Genomic DNA, 22557 nt, shown 5'->3' on the forward strand with positions numbered 1-22557 from the left:
CCCTTTGGCTGAAAAACAACTGACTTTAAAAATTCGTAACTAACTGAGCTGGTGCAAATTGATTGAGGAAACTGGGGATTTTTAAGTTAGGCCAGAAAAAGCAGCCTGCTCCAAAAAAAAAATGGCGCAAACATTCGGGAAAATTGAGCCCTGGGTGTGGGTGGCTAACTTGCTCCCAGGTCTTTGATAAGCTTGCTCTTAGGCTGGCCGCTTAGAAATGCTCCACAGCACTTTAGCCACACATTTCCTCAGTGGAAACCCCAACACCATCTTTAGGACCTCCCTGGATAGTTTGGCCCAGCTCATGCAAAGTAGCATCTGACTGTACAGTTGTCCTATGTTTCTGAAAGAATTTATTTTTGGTCTTTACAAAAATGGAACGAGAAACATTTCAAATAACTTCCGGAGTGAAAGGGTGATGAGGGAATTAGGAAGATCGAGATTTGGGAAAAACATAGATGGCACACTGTACTGGCCCAGTTCGCTAAACAAGCAGCAGAGCCGATACCAAAGCATCTATACACCTGTGGCAGTGCACACATCTTCCACATACTTAAGAACGTAAGAAATAGGAGCAGGAGTAGGCCATTCGGTCCATCGAGTCTGCTCCACCATTCAATAAGATCATGGCTGATCTCTTCTACCTCAACTCCACCTTCCCGCACTATCCCCATATCCCTTGCTTCACTAAAGCATACTAATGTTCTGTGTTGTTATTTTTGTTGTATAATTACTGCTCCCAATATTCCATTTCCAAGTCTAATTAATGTAACCAAATTAATTTTAGAACACAGCAGGGTACGGCAGCATAGTGGCTATGTTACTGGACTAATAATCCAGGGACGTGAGGTCAAATCCCATCAGGGCCGCTGAGGGAATTTAAATTCAGTTAATTAAATAAAACTGGAACAAAAAGCCAGTATCGGTAATGTCAGCAATGAACCTACCAAATTGTTGTAAAAACCCATCCATTGCCCATTAGGGAAGGAAATCTGCCGTCCTTACCCGGTCTGGCCTATATGTGACTCCAAACCCACAACCATGTGGTTGACTCTTATCTGCCCTCTGAAATGGCCTAGCAAGCTACTCGGCTGCCTTCAAGAAGGCAGCTCACCGCCACCTTCTCGTGGGCCCACATCCCAAGAATTAATTTTCTTTAATTTTGCTGTTATAGCATCAACTGATAGTACACTGATATGTATGGTACTTGCATTTGGTCAACCGAACAGCAGATGTCCCCATGATGGGAGTAAGCACAATGTCGCAATTACACATCTCTTGTATTACTTTTGTTACTCTTTGACGGCATGTTCTCGATGGTCTTGGAAATAATAACTGTTAGTTATTACCACAGCAATACAAGTAGCAATAAGGATAAAGGACAGCCTGTTTTAAAAAATATTGAACATTGGAAATCTTTGTTACTTCAGTTGTGGCTTACCTTGACACTGATTTTTTTGTATCATGTAGGGATTAGTTGGAAAGGTCAGAGAGTGGCGCATGGGGTCAGAAAGTGTGCGGAAAGACTTCGTTTTTATTTTGAGGCAAGTAAACTTGCAATAGGTGACAAAAAGGGAGTATTTTGCTTACTATCTGCGGACCTGCAGATACACATTGATTAAGAACCTGATCGCTCCTGCCCAGTCTAAAGACAAATTGTACGAGGACTTGGTCAACGAACATTAGGGCCCACAACCACGGTCATTGCGGGACAGTTCAAGTTTAACCTTGAACCACTTTCAGCCTTCAGCTGCCTGGGCCTTAATCTCGGGAATTCCCTCCCTAAACCTCTCCGCTTCGCTACCTCTCTCTCCTCCTCAAAACCTACCTCTTTCCTGTCCTAGTGTGTTCTTATGTGGCTCTGGGGGTCAAATTCTGTTTGAAAACGTATCTGGGAAGTGCCTTGGGATGTTTTACTACGTTAAAGGCGCTATATAAATGCAAGTTGTTGTTGTTAACCAGAGGAGGCAAAGAGACGATGAAAACGTTTCTCAGTTTGTGGCAAGACTGAGGAGACGGTCCCAAGCATGTGACTTCAGTGCATTCCTTGACGATGTAACAAGAGATTGCTTTGCTGAAGGAAATGTCGATACAGAGGAAACTGTTTGTAGAAGACAGACTCATGTCGGCCAGAGGCCTCCAAACAACTGGGATGGAGGCTGCTGAACATAAGAACATAAGAATCAGGAACAGGAGTAGGCCATCTAGCCCCTCGAGCCTGCTCCGCCATTCAAAAAGATCATGGGTGATCTGGCCGTGGACTCAGCTCCACTTACCCGCCCGCTCCCCGTAACCCTTAATTCCCTTATTGGCTAAAAATCTATCTATCTGTGATTTGAATACAATCAATGAACTAGCCTCAACTGCTTCCTTGGGCAGAGAATTCCACAGATTCACAACCCTCTGGGAGAAGAAATTTCTTCTCAGCTCGGTTTTAAATTGGCTCCCCCGTATTTTAAGGCTGTGCCCCCAAGTTCTAGTCTCCCCGACCAGCGGAAACAACCTCTCTGCCTCTATCTTGTCGATCCCTTTCATTATTTTAAATGTTTCTATAAGATCACCCCTCATCCTTCTGAACTCCAACGAGTAAAGACCCAGTCTACTCAATCTATCATCATAAGGTAACCCCCTCATCTCCGGAAACAGCCTAGTGTATCGTCTCTGTACCCCCTCCAAGGCTAGTATATCCTTCCTTAAGTAAGGTGACCAAAACTGTATGCAGTACTCCAGGTGAGGCCTCACCAATACCCTGTACAGTTGCAGCAGGACCTCCCTGCTTTTGTACTCCATCCCTCTCGCAATGAAGGCCAACATTCCATTTGCCTTCCTGATTACCTGCTGCACCTGCAAACTAACTTTTTGGGATTCATGCACAAAGGCCCCCAGGTCCCTCTGCACCGCAGCATGTTGTAATTTCTCCCCATTCAAATAATATTCCCTTTTACTGTTTTTTCCCAAGGTGGATGACCTCACATTTTCCGACATTGTATTCCATCTGCCAAACCTTAGCCCATTCGCTTAACCTATCTAAATCTCTTTACAGCCTCTCAATGTCCTCTACACAACTCGCTTTCCCACTAATCTTTGTGTCATCTGCAAATTTTGTTACACTACACTCTGTCCCCTCTTCCAGGTCATCTACGTATATTGTAAACAGTTGTGGTCCCAGCACCGATCCCTGTGGCACACCACTAACCACCGATTTCCAACTCAAAAAGGACCCATTTATCCCGACTCTCTGCTTTCTGTTAGCCAGCCAATTCTCGATCCATGCTAATACATTTCCTCTGACTCCGCGTACCTTTATCTTCTGCAGTAACCTTTTGTGTGGCACCTTATCGAATGCCTTTTGGAAATCTAAATACACCACATCCATCGGTACACCTCTATCCACCATGCTTGTTATATCCTCAAAGAATTCCAGTAAATTAGTTAAACATGATTTCCCCTTCAGGAATCCATGTTGCGTCTGCTTGATTGCACGATTCCTATCTAGATATCCCGCTATTTCTTCCTTAATGATAGCTTCAAGCATTTTCCCCACTACAGATGTTAATCTAACCGGCCTATAGTTACCTGCCTTTTGTCTGCCCCCTTTTTTAAACAGAGGTATTACATTAGCTGCTTTCCAATCCACTGGTACCTCCCCAGAGTCCAGAGAATTTTGGTAGATTATAACGAATGCATCTGCTATAACTTCCACCATCTCTTTTAATACCCTGGGATGCATTTCATCAGAACCAGGGGACTTGTCTACCTTGAGTCCCATTAGCTTGTCCAGCACTACCTCCCGAGTGACAGTGATTGTCTCAAGGTCCTCCCTTCCCACATTCCTGTGACCAGTAATTTTTGGCATGGTTTTTGTGTGTTTCACTGTGAAGATCGAAGCAAAATAATTGTTTAAGGTCTCAGCCATTTCCACATTTCCCATTATTAAATCCCCCTTCTCATCTTCTAAGGGACCAACATTTACTTTCGTCACTCTCTTCCGTTTTATATATCGGTAAAAGCTTTTACTATCTGTTTTTATGTTTTGCGCAAGTTTACTTTCGTAATCTATCTTTCCTTTCTTTATTGCTTTCTTAGTCATTCTTTGCTGTCGTTTAAAATTTTCCCAATCTTCTAGTTTCCCACTAACCTTGGCCACCTTATACGCATTGGTTTTTAATTTGATACTCTCCTTTATTTCCTTGGTTATCCACGGCTGGTTATCCCTTCTCTTACCGCCCTTCTTTTTCACTGGAATATATTTTTGTTGAGCACTATGAAAGAGTTCCTTAAAAGTCCTCCACTGTTCCTCAATTGTGCCACCGTTTAGTCTGTGTTTCCAGTCTACTTTAGCTAAATCTGCCCTCATCCCACTGTAGTCCCCTTTGTTTAAGCATAGTACGCTTGTTTGAGACACTACTTCCTCACCCTCAATCTGTATTACAAATTCAACCATACTGTGATCACTCATTCCGAGAGGATCTTTTACTAGGAGATCGTTTATTATTCCTGTCTCATTACACAGGACCGGATCTAAGATCGCTTGCTCCCTTGTAGGTTCTGTAACATACTGTTCTAAGAAACAATCCCGAATGCATTCTATGAATTCCTCCTCAAGGCTACCCCGTGCGATTTGATTTGATCAATCGATATGTAGGTTAAAATCCCCCATGACTACTGCCGTTCCTTTTTCACATGCCTCTATTATTCCCTTGATTATTGTCCGCCCCACCGTGAAGTTATTATTTGGGGGCCTATAAACTACGCCCACCCAGTGACTTTTTCCCCTTACTATCTCTAATCTCCACCCACAATGATTCAACATTTTGTTCATTAGAGCCAATATCATCTCTCACAACTGCCCTGATTTCATCCTTTATTAACAGAGCTATCCCACCTCCTTTCCCTTCTTGTCTATCTTTCCGAATTGTCAGATACCCCTGTATGTTTAATTCCCAGTCTTGGCCACCCTGCAACCACGTTTCTGTAATGGCCACCAAATCATACCCATTTGTAATGATTTGTGCCATCAACTCATTTACTTTATTTCGAATGCTGTGTGCGTTTAGGTAAAGTGTTTTAATACTAGTTTTTAAACCATGATTTTTAGTTTTGACCCCTCCTGCAGCCCCTTTATATTCATACATATTGTCCCATCCTATCACCTTGTGGTTTACACTTACCCCAGTGCTACTCTGCTCTGTTGCATCCTGCCTTTTGCATTCTTTCTTGGGGTCCTGTTCATCTGCGCTCTCACCCACTCTGACGAGCTCAGAGCCCTATCCTGGGTTCCGAATACTCCTCGCATTGAGGCAACGAGCTTTCAGGCTTGCCTTTTTTTACACTTTGACCCTTTAGAATTTTGCTGTACAGTGGCCCTTTTTGTTTTTTGCCTTGGGTTTCTCTGCCCTCCACTTTTACTCATCTCCTTTCTGTCTTTTGCTTCTGCCAGGCACGCTAGCGAGTTACGTGAAATGGGGTGGGTGGGGCGGGGGGGGAGGGTGAGTGGTGCAATAGCCCCGGAGTGAACAGAGTTGCTCATCTATGTTGGAGGCATGGTTAAAATAATCATCAACCTGCTGTAATACCTGCCCTCCTGTACGGCTCAGAGACATGGACCATATACAGTAGACACCTCAAGGCGCTGTCTCCGCAAGATCCTACAAATCCCCTGGGAGGACAGACGAACCAACATTAGCATCCTCGACCAGGCCAACATCCCCAGCATTGAAGCACTGACTACACTTGATCAGCTCCGCTGGGCAGGCCACATTATCCCCATGCCAGACACGAGACTCCCAAAGCAAGCGCTCTACTCGGAACTCCTTCACGGCAAACGAGCCAAAGGTGGGCAGTGGAAATGTTACAAGGACACCCTCAAAGCCTCCCTGATAAAGTGCATCCCCACTGACACCTGGGAGTCCCTGACCAAAGACTGCCCTAAGTGGAGGAAGTGCATCCGGGAGGGCGCTGAGCACCTCGAGTCTCATCGCCGAGAGCAGAAATCAAGCGCAGGCAGCGGCAAACCTGTTCCACCCACCCTTTCCCTCAATGACTATACTGTGACAGGGACTGTGGTTCTTGTATTGGACTGGTCAGCCACCTAAGGACTCATTTTAAGAGTGTAAGCAAGTCTTCCTGAATTCCGAGGGACTGCCTATGATGATGACGATAGTTGCACAGGAAGATTAAATATCATAACTGCATGGAAACGGCCCAGTGAGATAAGTGTTGCCGGAAGCCATTAGGTGTTGCTAGATTGGAGGCAGGGAGAAGAAAACAAGGCTACCAAACCAGATCACAGCTCTGTGAGCAATCAACAGAAGAAAAGACAAAAATCCAGTGTCCATTATGTCGATTTTGATGAGCAACTTGAGGAAGAAACTGTACTAGAAAGTAAGACTGATGGAGACACATTGTCCTGTATATTTCATATCAGTAAATGGGCAATGCAAAATCGTGGTCCGTCTGGATAGAAGGTATTAAGTAAATGGATAGCTAGCTGACTTCAAGACAGTAAGCAGAGAGTACAGGTAAAGGGTAGCTATTTACAGTGGCAATGGTGTTCCACAAGGATCAGTGCTGGGACCACTGTGGTTCATAATTTATTTTAACAATTTAGACTTTGGAATCAAAAACACAATTTTTAAATTTGTGGATGATGCCAACTTTGAGGGGGATCGTCAATACTGAGGAGGACTGCAACAAATTACAGGAGGACATTAGTAAACTTGCAGAATGGGCACATATTTAGCAAATGAATCTCAACACTGATAAATGTGAGTATTACATTTTGGTAGCAAGAATAGGGAGGTCACTTACTACTTGGAGGGTGCGAGTCTAGGTGGGGTAGAGGAACAAAAGGATCTTAGAGTACAAATACACAAATTAATAAACGTCACGACACAGATTAACAAGGCCGCAAAAAATGTAAACCAAGCACTAGGGTTTATTGCTAGAGGGATAGAATTGAAAAATAGTGAAGCTTTGCTAATCTTGTATCAAACCTTGGAGTACTGCATACAATTTTGGTTGCCATATTATAAAAAGATATAGCGGTACTGGAGAGGGTGCAGAGAGGATTTACAAGGATGATACCAGAAATGCGAGGGTGTACTTATCAGGATGGGTCTCTTTTCTCTTGAAAAGAGAAGGCTGAGGGGTGACCTAATAGAGGTCTTTAAAATTATGAAAGATTTTGATAGAGTAGAAACAGAGGGAATGTTTTCACTTGTGGGGAAGAACATAACAAGAGACCATCAATATAAGCTAGTCACCAAGAAATTCAATAGGGAATTCAGAAGAAATTTCTTTATCCAGAGGGTGGGGAGAATGTGGAACTTGATACCACAGGGAGTAGTTGAGGAAAATAGTCTAGATACATTTAAGAAGCTAGACAAGCATATGAGGGTGAAGGGAACAGAGGGTTATGCTGATGGAGTTAGATGAGGAAAGATGAGAGGAGGCTCGAGTGGAGCATAAATGCCAGGATGGGCTATTTGGGCCAATGGCCTGTTACTGCAACATATATCCTATGTAATCCAATGTAAATGTGAATTTGAATTAGACACTGGGGCTGAAGTTATGTCATCAAAAGTATATGAGGAAATGTTTTGAAAAAGTGTCCTTAAAAAACATTTTATTGAAAAGTTATTTGGATACCCATTGCCAATCCTTGGGAAAATAAACATTTAAGTCAAATATGAAAATCAGATGAAACAATTGTTTGTAATTAAGGACCACAGTCCCTCATTAATAGGCCATGATTGGTTCCATAGCCTAAAGTTAAACTGGGCCAATATTATATATATCACCACTCAAAGACCTGTGGAGTTGCAAGAGAACAAATCCTTATTCAGTCTGAAATTGATACGGTATAGGGTATCCAGGTACAGCTTAATGTGAAGGAGGGGGCAAAACCAACAAGTTTTAAAACCCAGAGTGGTACCCTACGCTCTAAAAGGAAAATATATCAATGGAATTAATTGACACGAAGCGTGAGAGCATCATTGAAAAAAGCGACAAAAATCGTCAAGCCCGATTGTGCCTGTGGTAAAACCCAACGGTTGCAGAGTGTTTGTGGTGACTCTCGAAGAGATGTGAACTCCTGGTTTGGATATTCATGAATATCCGCTGACAAGGGCTGAAGACTTGCCAATCTCCGCGGTGGCTAACAATTTTCTAAATTAGATCTTTCTCTGGCTGACTTGTAATTGGAGCTTGCTGAAGAAAGTTGGAATTTGACAACGTTAGGTGGACCTTAAACCGAGGCCCTGTCTGCCCTCTCAGATGGATGTAAAAGATCCCATGGCACTATTTCAAAGAAGAGCAGGAGAGTTTTCCCCGGTGTCCTGGCCAATATTTATCCCTCAATCAACATAACAAAAACAGATTATCTACCCATTATCACATTGCTGTTTGTGGGAGCTTGCTGTGCTCAACCTGGCTGCTGCATTTCCCACATTACAACAGGGACTACACTCCAAAAGTACTTCATTGGCTGTAAAGTGCTTTTGAGATGTCCGGTGGTCGTAAAAGGCGCTATATAAATGCAAATCTTTCTTTATCATTACAAAAAACTGGATCTTCGTATTGCATCTGCTCCGGCCATATTTCAGAAAACCAGGGAGACAATTTTAGTCGGTCTCCAAGGAACTCAATGCATCTTGTATGATCTCCTGGTTACTGGAAGATCAGAGGAAGAACATTTGCTAAATCTTGAAGCAATTCAAGCATTTACCCAAATATGGTCTCCGTTTGAAGAAGTCCAAATGCTCGCTCTTACAAAATGCCGTAGAGTATTTTTGTTTCATTTTTAACAAATTTGATATTCAACCATAAAAGGTGAAGGTTGAAGCGATGACTTCCGCACCTGCTCCAGTGAATGCAAAAGATTTGCAGACATTTCTGGGTCTAGTCAATTGTTCAAAACATGTTGGCGGTCACATATCTGTTGAGTCGGCTTCATCATAACAACATAAAGTGGGTGTGGTTAAAACACTCAGTCGTTTTGAACAGCTAACAACTTTATTAGCTAATTTGCCGCTGATTTTATCAGTTGATGCCTCTCAAGTGGATGCAGGAGCTACGATTTCTCACCAATATCCTGATGGGGCTGAATGACCGCTAGTATTTGTCACTTGTACCCTAATCTTCTCCCAAATCAATTAATCACAGATCAAATGTAAAAGGACTTGGAGTGAAAAATCTTCACATCTACCTATCGAACGTCGTTTTGTTCTGTATACTGTTCAAGAAAGACTTGCAGTTAGAGTCTTTCCTGACCGCGGAACATCCCAAAATGCTTTACAATCAATGACGTACCTTTTTTTTAAATCCATTCACTGTTGTAATGTAGGAAACACGGCAGCCAATTTTCACTTGGCAAGCTTTCACAAATAGCAATGTGATAATGAGCAGATAATCTGCTTTAGTGATGTTGGTTGAGGAATAAAGATTGGCCAGGACACTGCGGAGAACTATCCTTTTCTTCAATGTAGAACCACAGGATCTTTTATGTCTACCTGAGAGGGCAGATGGGGCTCAGTTTAACGTGCCATCTAAAAGAAGACACTCGGTGCTGCACTGAAGTATCATAGGGTGATCTCCTGGACTAGTTTCGATCGCCTGGATAGGTTGGAGAGGAATTTTCCCAGATTTTTTTCACCCTAAATTGGCCTGGGTTTTTATCTGTTTTTTGCCTCTCCCGGGAGATCACATGATTCCGGTTGGGGCGGAGTGTAGACTGTTTCAGTATAAGGGGTGTCGCAGTTGTGTGGGGCAGACTGGTTGGGCGGGGTGCTCTTTGCCTTTCCGTCATTGCTCATTGGTTTATATGTAACCTTCAGGGCTGCTGATCGAGGACTGTGCGGCTCTTTGTCGGCTGGCACAGACACGATGGGCCGAAATGGCCTCCTTCTGCATGGTAAATTTCTATTTCTATCAGCCTATAATTTTGTGCTCAAGTCTCTCATCATCATAGACAATCCCTCAAAACGAGGATGACTTGCTTCCATGCCGAAAAGGGATGAGTTCACAGGTGTTTCAATGAAGGACCTAATATTCTGGATCCAGAACTACATGTTGAAGGGTGGAAGATGCCAGTGTGTGGATTTTTTTAACGTGTGGTGGCCATTGCACACCAGCCACCACACAGGCTAGGTCTTGGTCCAGTGGCAAGGATTAACCAGGACGGCTGGAGACCAGCTCTGCTGCACGGACCTAGTGCGTACACATATATTGCAGTGTGGGCTGGTCCGTGCTGCCCCTGCGCCCTCACCTCTTCTGGGCCCCAACTCACGCCTCTCCTGGGCCCCGATCACGTCGCTCTACGAACTCTTGCCGCTACTTCGCCCTGATTTCGCTACTCCTGCTGTACCTGCCCGCACTGCAATCAGCCATCGCCCTCCCACAGCAGCACGAGCTGCTCCCTGCAGTGGTATGTCACCACACGCTGCTCCCTCTAATAGCCCCGTCCTGCTGACTCAAGCCTCTAGAGTGGGGCTTGAACCCATAACCTTCTGACTCAGAGGCGAGAGTGCTGCAATGGAGTCACATTTGACACTAAAGTCTTTAGCTTTCATATTCTCTGAGAACCGATGAATTTTAACTTCAATGAGAATTCAAAGGCCGGCTGTTCAATGGTCAGTTTAACAGTTTGACAACAAGTTTAAACCTTCAAAATCGAATGCCAATGCAGATTTTAGTTCTGCTACCTATATCACATAATGTTGAAGACATGATCATCAGGAAATTGTTCACTGAGCGGCTGAACTTACTTCCTATCTCGGTCACTGACAAACGTAATGCTACAGCACATGACCCTATACTATCCCTGATAATAGAGGTTTGCCAGCAGAATTATGCTACCCCGATCTGCGAGAGGACACCACCGTAGGTCGGGAGTGTGAGAGCTGGGGCATGCCACTGCAGATTCCAGCGCGAGCCGCTCCAAGTGTGCGGCGGCTTCGAGGTGGGCGACTGGGTGACGTCATCAGGACCCAGGTCGGCATTTGGAGTGTGGGCAGGAACATTGGCTGGGCCCTGGTCAAGCAGAGGAGCAGGAAGGTCATGGCGGACTTGCGACGAGTGATTGGGGCGGAGGAGGGATGAGCGATCATGGCTGAGATTTGATGGGTGATCGTGACGGAGGTTCGGTGAATGTTTGATGCATAGGTGCGGTGGGAGATCGTGGCGGAGGTGTGGTGAGTGTTTTTGTGGCAGAGGAGCGGTGAGAGAACGTGGCGGAGGTGCGGTGAGTGTTTTTGTGGCAGAGGAGCGGTGAGAGAACGTGGCGGAGGTGCGGTGAGTGTTTTTGTGGCAGAGGAGCGGTGAGAGAACGTGGCGGAGGTGCGGCGAATGAGGGTACGGGGCCCAGGGGCAGCACGGGCCAGCCCACACTGCGATATGTGTGCGCACTGGATCCGTGCAGCAGAGCAGGTCTCCAGTCGTCCTGGTTAACCCTTGCCACTGGATAAAGGCCTAGCTCTGTTGAGTTCATGTGGTGGCTGATGTGCAACGGTCACCACACGTTAAAAAAATCAACGTACGGGCATCTTCCACCCCCTCAACTGGAGTTCAGGACTGGAACATCGGGTCCTTCATTGAAACATCTGTGAACTCTTGTGGAAGCAAGTCATCCTCGTTCGAGGGACCGCCTTTGATGATGCTTATACTGTAGACATTGAGCTGAATTGTCGATCGAAGGTGCGTGTCTGCTTCGCAGATGTTGCATTGCTCCTCCACCTAAATTCCAAAAAACGTACGATCCAGGAACTACGTGCTGGTCATCCTGGTATCGCAAGAATGAAAGGATTAGCTAGAATGCACCATGCTGTGGCCTTCACTGTTCATGAGTGTCAAGCCTGTCAGATCTACTTACCTGTAAACCCTGCAGAAACTAGCACATGGCAACTCGGGCTCGGGATCTCTGAGCTCGGGAACCGGCAGAGAATTCTCGCTTTGGACTACTGTTGAATGACCCGACTGGGAAGATATTGGGTGAGGTCGGCCTCTCCCATGGTCTGGCGACGCTTGCTGCGTCGGAGTTCACATGTGAAGAATGGCCAATTGGGCCAGGTGTCTCGGTGCCCGTGGAACTGTGCGGCTCGAGAAGAAGAGGGAAACTTGGCAGCAGAATCCACCATTTTATTGCCAATATGATTCATGGTGACGAAAAATGATTTTTATCTTGTGCTGATTTAGTCAAATGCAATAGGGCTCTTTAGTACTATTAAGGTTTTCCATTGGGGCATATTGTATTCACACTATTTCACAAAGAGTTTACACCAGTAAAGCAGTGTGTAGATATACTCAATGTGCATAAAGTTTAATGCAGTAAAAGCCTGTTTAGAGATTTTTAATGGAAGCATGTTGCTGTCAAATATCATCCATATTACAAAAAAGGCAGCATCCAATTAATTAGCTTTACTCAGAGAGTTGCATATTAGAGGTTTGAAGGAGGGAATGTTGGGCCAAGAGAATTTTAGTGCATTAGACCAAGACGAGTATATTGGAGTGCCAAATGTGATTTAAAAAATATCTATTTGTGGAATAAATGCTGCAGCCAATTCTTTTCATCAGTGTTTATAACACCATCGACAGTTGGCGTAGAGTCCATCAACCCCAAAAAGCTCTTTGATTTCTTTCTCCACATTTACAACTTCCTGTCGTAAGCTTTTAAAAGCACGCCAGCAATACCGTGCTGGAGTCGGTCTTTCTAATCCGACACAGATTGTCAGGGAATGCAAACATCAGCCGAACCGTCCTTTTGGTACATGTATCTCGCTACGTGATTCCGTGCAGAGTTCGCTGTCTGAAAGGATCACATACTGTAATGTCTGAGGGAAAACAGGGTGGGATTAAATGGAAATATGAACCATGTGCAGTTTTGGGAGAGACAGGCCCAGTATTTTCCTCTCCGTTGTTTAGTTAGCCTGTGTCCTGCAAGGACTGGAAGGTAAACACATGCACAAATAAGCAAAAGGTCAAAAAATATTAATACCTTCCAGACATTTTTTGTTAAACTCTATTCTTTGACCAGAACCTTTAACTTTGAAGAAGTTCAGCCATTTAATTCCGCCAGATCTTTCAATACATTCAGGAAATTTAAAGTCAAGTCATTTCAAGCTAGATTAATAAGATGCAGCAACAGATGTGCTTCACAGAAGGGGACTTGGATCGCATATAAACCATCGCCATTGTCACGTGATAACGGTTTGTTGGTTCAAAATTGATTTACACATAGTGCAGCGGTATTCGTATGCTAAGTGCTGACTCTATTGTGAAACTCTAGCACAATTAAAAGGCAATGACACACTGGAACAGCGATTCAAGTAATTTGCAGGATCAAACAATGAGAACAATAGTTTCAATAAGAGGTTGGGGAGAAACTGTCTTTATGTTTTTAAAAAAAAGGAAAAATGTGTCATAAGTCATGTCAGAATATGTTCTCAGACATAGGAGTTCTTTAGAAAACACTGATAGCCCTGTTCTATAGCAATTACCAATGTATGGGTTATTGAGGGCAACACGAGCATGGAGAAACCAATAACCATGTGGATTTCGGTCACCATTTCAATGCTTAAATAACCTTTGCCTCTATTTGAATGTACGGCACATTTAATCAGCTTATAATGACCCTGGATTCAATGGATTCACTTCCTGGAATCTTTATAGTTAAATCTACATCTTTTTAAAAATGTGGTCACTTTGTTTGTTTACAAAGCAAAACAAATGGAACGATATTGCTCCTTTCCATTTTCCTAAAGGTCACCTCTCCTCGACCTTTTATTTATACGATTGGTCTCATTGTTTGATCTAACAAACTCCTCGATTCTCAGTTCCAGAATGACCTGCTAGAGGCTCCTTCCGGTGCTGGCTTCACTTCCCGCGGAAAGCCACAACTTCCCTGCTCCGGCCACCGGTCCAATTAGCTGTCGGGCCGTGATGATGTCATCGAGCCCCATGATGTTACCGGGCCCCGGTGACGTCACCTGACTTGGTGATGTCATCGGGCCCCGGTGATGTCATCGGGTCCTGGTGATGTCATCAGAGCTCGGTCTATATATTTAAAGAAGGACCCCGCCGGCTTCAGGCGGGCGACCTCGTCGTCTGCTCAGAAGAGCAGAAGAGAAAACAGTGGGAACAAAGTGGGATGTTGGTGGGTTATTCTCCCATGCAGTTCTTTTTTTGTGAAGGGTTGGGGTGCTGAACTATTTATATAGCGTCTTTCACAACCACCGGACGTCACAAAGTGCTTTACAGCGAATGAAGTACTTTTGGAGTGTAGATACTATTGTAATGCAGCCAATGTGCGCACAGCAAGCTCCCACAAATAGGAATGTGATGATGACCAGATAATCTTTTTTGTTATGTTAATTGAGGGATAAATATTGTCAGCTCACCAGGAATAACTCCTCTGCTCTTCTTCGAAATAGTGCCATGGGATCTTTTACATCCACTTGAGAGAGCAGACAGGGCCTCGGTTTAACATCTCATCCGAAAGACTGCATAAGTTTAAAATTGTTGAATAAAAATAGTTCAATCCTCTGCCCCCACCACCCACGAACCAAAAACTTGATCACTAATCGCTCAGTCGAGAAGAATTCTACCAGTGTTGCGCCTAATTATAGAAAGAATGGTCGAGAATATGGGGTAAAGCAGCTTTTTGCCACAAGCATTCCTGCACTGTGTTGTGGAATGCATGCTGCATCGTTGGAGAATGCGATCCTGCTTAAATAAAAGCCCAGCGTTTAAAATGCTTTGGTGAATAGCACAATGAAATGGTGTCAATCACTGCTGCAATCGTGTGCCACAAGCTGAATCAACAGAACCATAGTTTATGCTGGGTGATATAATTCCACACTTCGGGCACAGTGGCTGGAGGTGATGATTTACAGAATCACAACAGTCTGCCATGCTGACCATTAAACAACCCTTTAAATTATTTACCGCGTTTTCAAATGACAAGCTGACCTTACTGACCTAGTCAACAAAGTGGGTCGAACTGAGGTCCAGGTCATGTCTTACGCTTTGGAGTTCGACAGTAGAATGCCCGCTCCCCACCGCTAAGTGAAAGAAAGATACAATTTATTTTAGTTTGGCGAAAAAACATTAGTAGTTTAAAAAAAAGCTTTGCTTTTCTTTCAGCTATCTCCACACTTATTTTAATGGTATGGAGTGGGAACTCGATAATCTGACCAAACTGGCCAAAAGCAAACACTAACTAGCCCGCTGGAATTCTGGGATTCTGGATAAAACAGTATGATTTATATGGAGAGTGACGTGAATATTGATTACGGTTCTGCTCGACTGGCGTGGTACATCCCACATAAAGCACAGACTGACAAATTGCTTGATATAAAAAGGATTCCCTAATTTAAAGTTCTCCTGGGCAATCTCCGATGTGCTTCAGTGAGGGACAAGAGTATTTAATGTTCCTTACGCAGAAGGACTGAGCACAATAGCCCTGCATATTACATTTCTCTTCTGCCTTTTGGAATTGTTAAGGCTGATTCTTACAGGCAACACAATGACAGCTCGTCCTTAAAATTCAATTTCTAATAAGAAAAGCCTGGCAGCTCGTAATTTTCATCACACTTGCAGCAGCGACTAGAATTTTGTGCTTCTATATACTTGACAGGGGGAAATTTGCAGGGCTATCGGGAAAGGGCATGGGGAGTGGGACAAATTAACTTGGATAGCTCTTTCAAAGAGCCGGCACTGGCACGGTGGGCCAAATGGCCTCCTTCAGCGGTGTATCATTCTATGATGCAAACGTAAATTCGAGATGCTTCCTCCTTCCCGCTCGTCTTCAATAAGCAGAAACACAGACAAGGAGTTGTGGGGGCAGCATCAGGCACAATTCTAGGAGCTGGAACAGGGGCCAAAGAGGACTTAACCCTGGCCAAAAGAATCTTGGGATGCACCCCTTCATCCCTTCAGTGGAGTTGATGAGTTAGGGTGCTGCAGGATTAACAATTTTATGTTTACTAGGGCATTAAGCAGGATAACACACAGGGTGCCTCCAAGTTAACAGACTTTGTTGGTATAATTACTATGTGCACATGCCCCTCATTTCCACAATTAGTTTGAACATCTCAGACTTACTACCTGTATATCAATCACTGCAGGATACATGGGATGCCCACCCTGTCTCTTCTGATAGGCAAAAACAACATGTCGTCAAACTTAACTACCGTGTCTGTTTTAGTTTAGGGTTCTCGGAAGACAGTGCAATCGATCGCCCACGATCAAAAACCACAGTAAGTAAGGATGCTTGTATAGAATCTTATTGAACAATTTATCACATAGCGTTCTGCTGAGAACCCCAAAACGCTTAAATCAGTTTGTACCGAGAGCAAAGACGCTGGATCTTAATTTCCGGTTAAATGAATAGGGCCTCATTCCCCTTAGATAACCTACTCACCCAGCCTCCATTTTAAAACGAAGGAAGACTAGGTTATTTCAAAACTGTGCAAAATAAAGACTGACATTTCACACCAAGCTTGCTCCTCCCCTCACCCGACAGCCATACACCAGCACTTTCCAGCCGGGATCACTGGATCAGGAGTGGGCAGCTTTGCTGATTTTTCCCTTTTGCCCAAGGGGCATTGAGGCCTATAAAAAGAAAGATTTGCATTTATATAGCGCCTTTCACGACCTCAGGACATTCCAAAGCACTTCAGAGCCAATGAAGTACTTTTGAAGTGTAGTCACTGTTGTAATGTGGGAAACGTGCCAGCCAATTTGCGCACAGCAAGCTCCCACAAACAGCAATGTGATAATGACCAGATAATGAGCTGTAATGATATTGGTTGAGAGATAAATATTGGCCAGGGCACAGTAAGTAGGGACGACTGTATAGAATCTTATTAAACAATTTATCACAAAATAGTAGCACTCTAATTGATGCCACTTAGTTGAACAAATCTAGTCTATTTTCAGGCCAGTAGAAGGTGCCCAAAGTGACCCAAGAAGGACAGATTTCCTATTTTCCCTCCATCCCTCCCATGGCGAAATATCTGCTCAGTGTTTACCCACATTATCATCATAGGCAGTCCCTCGGAATCGAGGAAGACTTGCTTCCACTCCTAAAGTGAGTCCTTTGGTAGCTGAACAGTCTAATGCGAGAGCCACAGACCCTGTCACATATGGGCAGACATTCGTAGGGGGAAGTGGGGGGGTGGAACTTATTTGCCACACACTCCTTCCATTGCCTGCGCCTGACCTCTTCATGCTCGCGGCGTTGAGATTCGAAGATCTCAATGCCCTCCCGAATGCACTTTCTCCACCTAGGGCGGTCTTGGGTCAGTGAGTCCCAAGTTTCAGTGGTGAGGTCGCACTTTACCAGGGAGGCTTTGAGGGTGTCCTTGTAATGTTTCCGCTGCCCAACTTTGGCTCGTTTGCCGTGAAGGAGCTCCGCATAGAGCAATTGCTTAGGGAGTCTCGTGTCTGGCATGCGAACTGTGTGGCCTGCCCAGCGAAGCTGATCGAGTGTGGTCAGTGCTTCAATACTGGGGATGTTGGCCTGGTTGAGGACGCTCATGTTGGTGCGTCTGTCCTCCCAGGGGATTTGCAGGATCTTGCGGAGACATCGTTGGTGGTATTTCTCCAGTGACTTGAGGTGTCTACTGCACATGGTCCATGTCTCTGAGCCATACAGGAGGGCGGGTATTACAACAGCCCTGTAGACCATGAGCTTGGTGGTAGATTTGAGGGCCTGGTCTTCGAACACACTTTTCCTCAGGCGGCCAAAGGCTGCACTGGCGCACTGGAGGCGATGCTGAATCTCCGCATCAATGTCTGCCTCCAACTGACTGACCAAGTGGGGAAATGCTGGCATGAACTTGTGCTTTAACTCTCCACATCATAGTGTTAGAGTTCTGTCACCTCTTCGTGCTGTCCCCTCACAGCTCAAGTGTTGAAAAATCTACGTACTCAACAACCAAATCTAAAAGGAGGCAGCGTTTCTACATGGAACCCAAATATTTAGATAAAGCACAGAATTTATCAATTTTAAAATGGAAAAGAAAACAGCACAAACACACAAATAAGTAGTACAATTTTCAACTTAATTTTGTGCTGTAATGTGTCAAAAGTTGCGCAAAATGAAGGTTATAAACAACTCTGTTTAATTTGGACTGAAATCTGGTCAATATAGTGGAGCGGCCTACATCTTCAGTCCTCTATTTCTGTCAGTAGTGAATCACGTTGAAATCATATCATTCACACATTCCAGTTGATGGGGATTATATGAAAGAAAGAAGACACCCATTCTCTAATAGGATTTACAAAGTCATGTCAGAATGTTACATGCTGCCCTGATGTTTTCAATAGAAGGCACGAGCCACTGTTGAAAACAACCTCAATCTTTCTGCCAAAAACCTGGTTATTCTGTATTCATGGGACACAATGGCTGTCCAAGAACCTGGGAGGTGAAAGATGGGATGAACCTACTGGTGGATATTCCAGCAGTTTTCAATACGTCTATAGTGTGCGACGGTACTGATGTGCATGGCAACAAGGTTAGAAAGCTGATGAAATAAAACGGGACTCGAGGGATTCTAGTACAATTGCACACTGCACTCAGCAGCTCATTATTCTGGGTGCGAATGATAGAATTTGCTCACTCACCATATTGCTGTGAACAGGTCTCTCGTAATTGCAATTACATCACAGTAAGGGAGTGAAATATAAATTTATTTAAAAAGGGAACAAAACTACAGGAGAAATACTTTCTACTCGAAGTACTCCCTCCCGCTGGCTATGTAAAAACATAATCAGAAAAACATTGGTTACTGTTTTCAAAAATTGTCTAAGCTCTTGGCCTGATGGAGAACTGCCTTTCAGCACTCCTTCCTCCATCTACTGCTCTTACAGCACTGCTGAGGAGGAAGAGGCTTCTGGATCCCCAGAAAAATAAGCTGCTGGTACTAAGGGAGGATATCCAATTGATGGCATGTTTTTTCAGAGGTTATTGTTATTCTGCAATTGTTGTTCGGTAAGGGCATTGAGGGTTACAGAACCAAAGTGGGTAGATGGAGCTAAGATACAGATCAGCCATGATCTAATTGAATGGCGGAACATGCTCGAGGGACTAAATGGTCTTCTCCTGTTCCCATGGTGGGTGGGAAGGTCCATTTACTTTTCTCAATTTGGGGGTCATTTCGTGCAATGGGCCCAAGACAAGAGGATGTCAAACCTAATTTACACAAAACTTTCACAACCAGACAGAGGAGATTATCCCATTGGTATAGGCTGGTCCCAGAGCTGAAAAGCCAACACGTTACCTCAATATAAAAAAATTTAATTATTCCATAATCTTCACAAATTCCTTTGTGATTTGATGCTAATGTCCGGTATTTATGTCATTGAGTGGTTCATGAAGTTGCAGGCTTGTGTCATAGCTTCAATGGCATTTGGTCCCAAACAAAATCCATGTTAGGGTAACACTGCTGGAGAACTAGGTGCACAATTTACAACACGAACGCAGTGGTTCACTGAGCCCAAGTTGGAACCTATTGTCGTCAAAAGGAAGACACAGAATGAAACACACCCTATCCAGAGGCCATTGAGTTGCTTGGGAGGAGGTCATTGGTGCTTAAATTTGATCTTGTGCAATTAGTAAAATTGGAAAGGTGTCAAAAAAGTAGTTTAATTTCTAGGCTTGCACAATCATGGGAGAAGGTCCCCAAACTGTGAGAAACTTGGGGTAGAATTTCTGCTTTAGGCGTAATTGTGAAATTTCACCCAAAATGTGCTTCAAGTTGTGTTAGTTAGGTTACAGTTCAGGTTTCCGTTAACATTAATTTGCATAATCACAAATGCAAAATCTTCCATGAAACAGTGCAATCGGGCAGCATAAGATAACGTCATTGTTTCTTTTTTTTCTTTCCATTAAAATGTATTCCTTGATGTATTTAAGAAAGACTTACATTTATATAGCGCCTTGCACAACCACCAGCGCCAATTAAGTACTTTTGGAGTGTAGTCACTGTTTTAATGTGGGAAACGCCGGTAACCAATTTGCGCACAGCAAGCTCCCACAAACAGCGATGTGATAATGACCAGATAAACTGTTTTTGTTATGATGATTGAGATATAAATATTGGCCAGGACACCAGGGATAACTCTCCTGCTCTTCTTCGAAATAGTACCATGGGAACATTTACGTCCACGGGGCCTCTGTTTAACATCTCTTCTGAAAGACGCCACCTTAGACAATGCCAGTCTAGATTTATATGCTCAAGCCCCTGGAGTGGGATTTGAACCCACCACTTCATGACTTAGAGGCCAGTGTGCTACCCACTGAGCCACAGCTGACACCAGTGGCAACCTGGTCCATTTTTATTAATACAGCTGAAAATGGATTTATCACCAAAAATAAGCATTATGAAAAATGGCTTGAAAAACTATACTGAAAAATTGACTAATTTCAGTGGTCAATTTACTGGTAAATGAAAATGTTTTTGATCTGAAAACACTTTAAAAACGTACTTACTAATACACGTGCGCCTAAGAAAATGAGCGCAATTTGAAGAGCCTTATCAATCCAGAGCAATCGGCAGAATCTCGCAATTTTGACCTGGGGACGTGGCCAGTTTGTGGCGGTGCCTGATCCAGGCAAATTGAATCTCAACCATCGTAAAAGGTTGTGGAAAACATGAACGCAAGTGCTTTTCAGCCGAACGTGTAAAATTCCCCAAAAATTACCGGAAACTCTACATCCTTAAATTTTACCGACAAAATGGTTGTAGAACTATTCGCATTGGGAAGACTTGGTAGTTACCAAATTACTGCTCCAAACACAGATTCTAGTGAAGTGACGTATGTGTTTCCTCACAAAGTGTTCACCGTCCCTTTGCGGGTTCAAGTCATGCCATTGTGCTTACAAACATTTAGTATTAGAGAAATTACAATCGAATGCAACCATCTCATATTATTATTAGTTTTCTTCTTTTGGCCAAGAATCCAAAGCCAATGGCCAAGTGTATGTATTGAGGGTTCTAAAATATGCACCATCACCACTAGCACAAGCACTGTGGACTGGACAAATGTACAACCTTCACAAGGAACTCTTACCAATGAATGAGGACGTGGCACACCCAATCTAGGGAGGGGATATAGAGCATTTGTTGGAATCAGGTGGTATGTCATCTGACGAAGGGTCTCAAACTTGAAACGTTAACTGTTTCTCTCACCACGGATACTGCCTGGGCTGCTGAGCATTTCCAGCATTTTCTGTTTTTTGTTTGGTATAAGGCACCAGTTGGGATAGATGACACCAAGCACAGGAACTACTCGCATCATCTTTTAGAAGGAGTCCTGTGCCGTCTGGATAAAGCAAATTTCACAGCGAATGAGCTCACAGAGCAACAGTTACGATCAGTGACACTCAATTCAAGCAGTACAGCTTCTCTTTGCTCAATAGTAGTCAATGTTGAACATGCAATGCTTTCCCGTATCAGTGGGCTGGCGTTCTTGACTTAAACAAAATAACTTCAAGCTACTGTTCTGCATGCTAAACTTTTGACTCTGTTCAAACCTTGTCCTCTCAGTTTTTGTTCAAGGCTGATTTCACTGCCTCTACAATAGCACTGATTGAAGTATTGCCTGTGTCTCTGATTATTTTTTTGGCCTCCCTCTGTTCACAGCTAGAAGGGACCAAAGATTTCCCAACATGATGGGTGTGAGCTGTTTATTGACTGCTGTGACAGGTTACTGAATTGTTTATTGTATACCAACTCTGCGAAAAAAACATCAAAACTGAGCTCATTCGCATTTTAGCCATGTATCATTTTGACGCTTTTTAAAAATACACTTTGCTTTAAAAATCTAACAATTAAAACTAGCTACTTTTTAGAAATAATTTCTGTGGAAAATGATCAAAAATCTCAAAATGTGAATCAATTCCATTAATGATCAGAGTACAGCTGATATTGAGCAGAAAATGGTCAATAGTGTAACTTCTGATTAACTTCAGAGCTACTATCATAGAATGAAAGAAAGACATGCCTTTATATAATGCTTTCAGGGCCTCACGATGCCCTAAAGTGCTTTACAGCCAAATAAGTACTTTTGAAGTGTAGTCAATGTTGTAATCTAGGAAACATCGCAGCTGATTTGCGCACAGCAAGGTCCCACAAACAGCAACATGATAAATGGCCAGATAATCTGTTTTAATTTTTGATTGAGGAGTAAATATTGGTCAAGTCTCTGGGATAACTTACTTGATTCTCTTTGAAATATTGCAATGTGCTCTTTTACATTCAGCTGAGAGAGCAGTTGGGGCATTGATTTAATGTCTCATCCAAAAGACGGCACCGACAACAGTGCAGCACTCCCTCAGCACCGCACTGGAGTGTCAGCCTAGACTTTGTGCTCAAGTCCCTGGATTTGGACTTGAACCCACAACCTTCTGGCTCAGAAGTGAGATCATCATCACCATCATAGGCAGTCCCTCTGAATCAAGGAAGACTTGCTTCCACTCTTAAAATGAGTCCTTAGGTGGCTGAACAGTCCAATACGAAAGCCACAGTCCCTGTCACAAGTGGGACAGATAGTCAT

Source organism: Pristiophorus japonicus, chromosome 20 (assembly GCF_044704955.1).
Source record: "Pristiophorus japonicus isolate sPriJap1 chromosome 20, sPriJap1.hap1, whole genome shotgun sequence".
NCBI classification, from domain to species: domain Eukaryota; kingdom Metazoa; phylum Chordata; class Chondrichthyes; family Pristiophoridae; genus Pristiophorus; species Pristiophorus japonicus.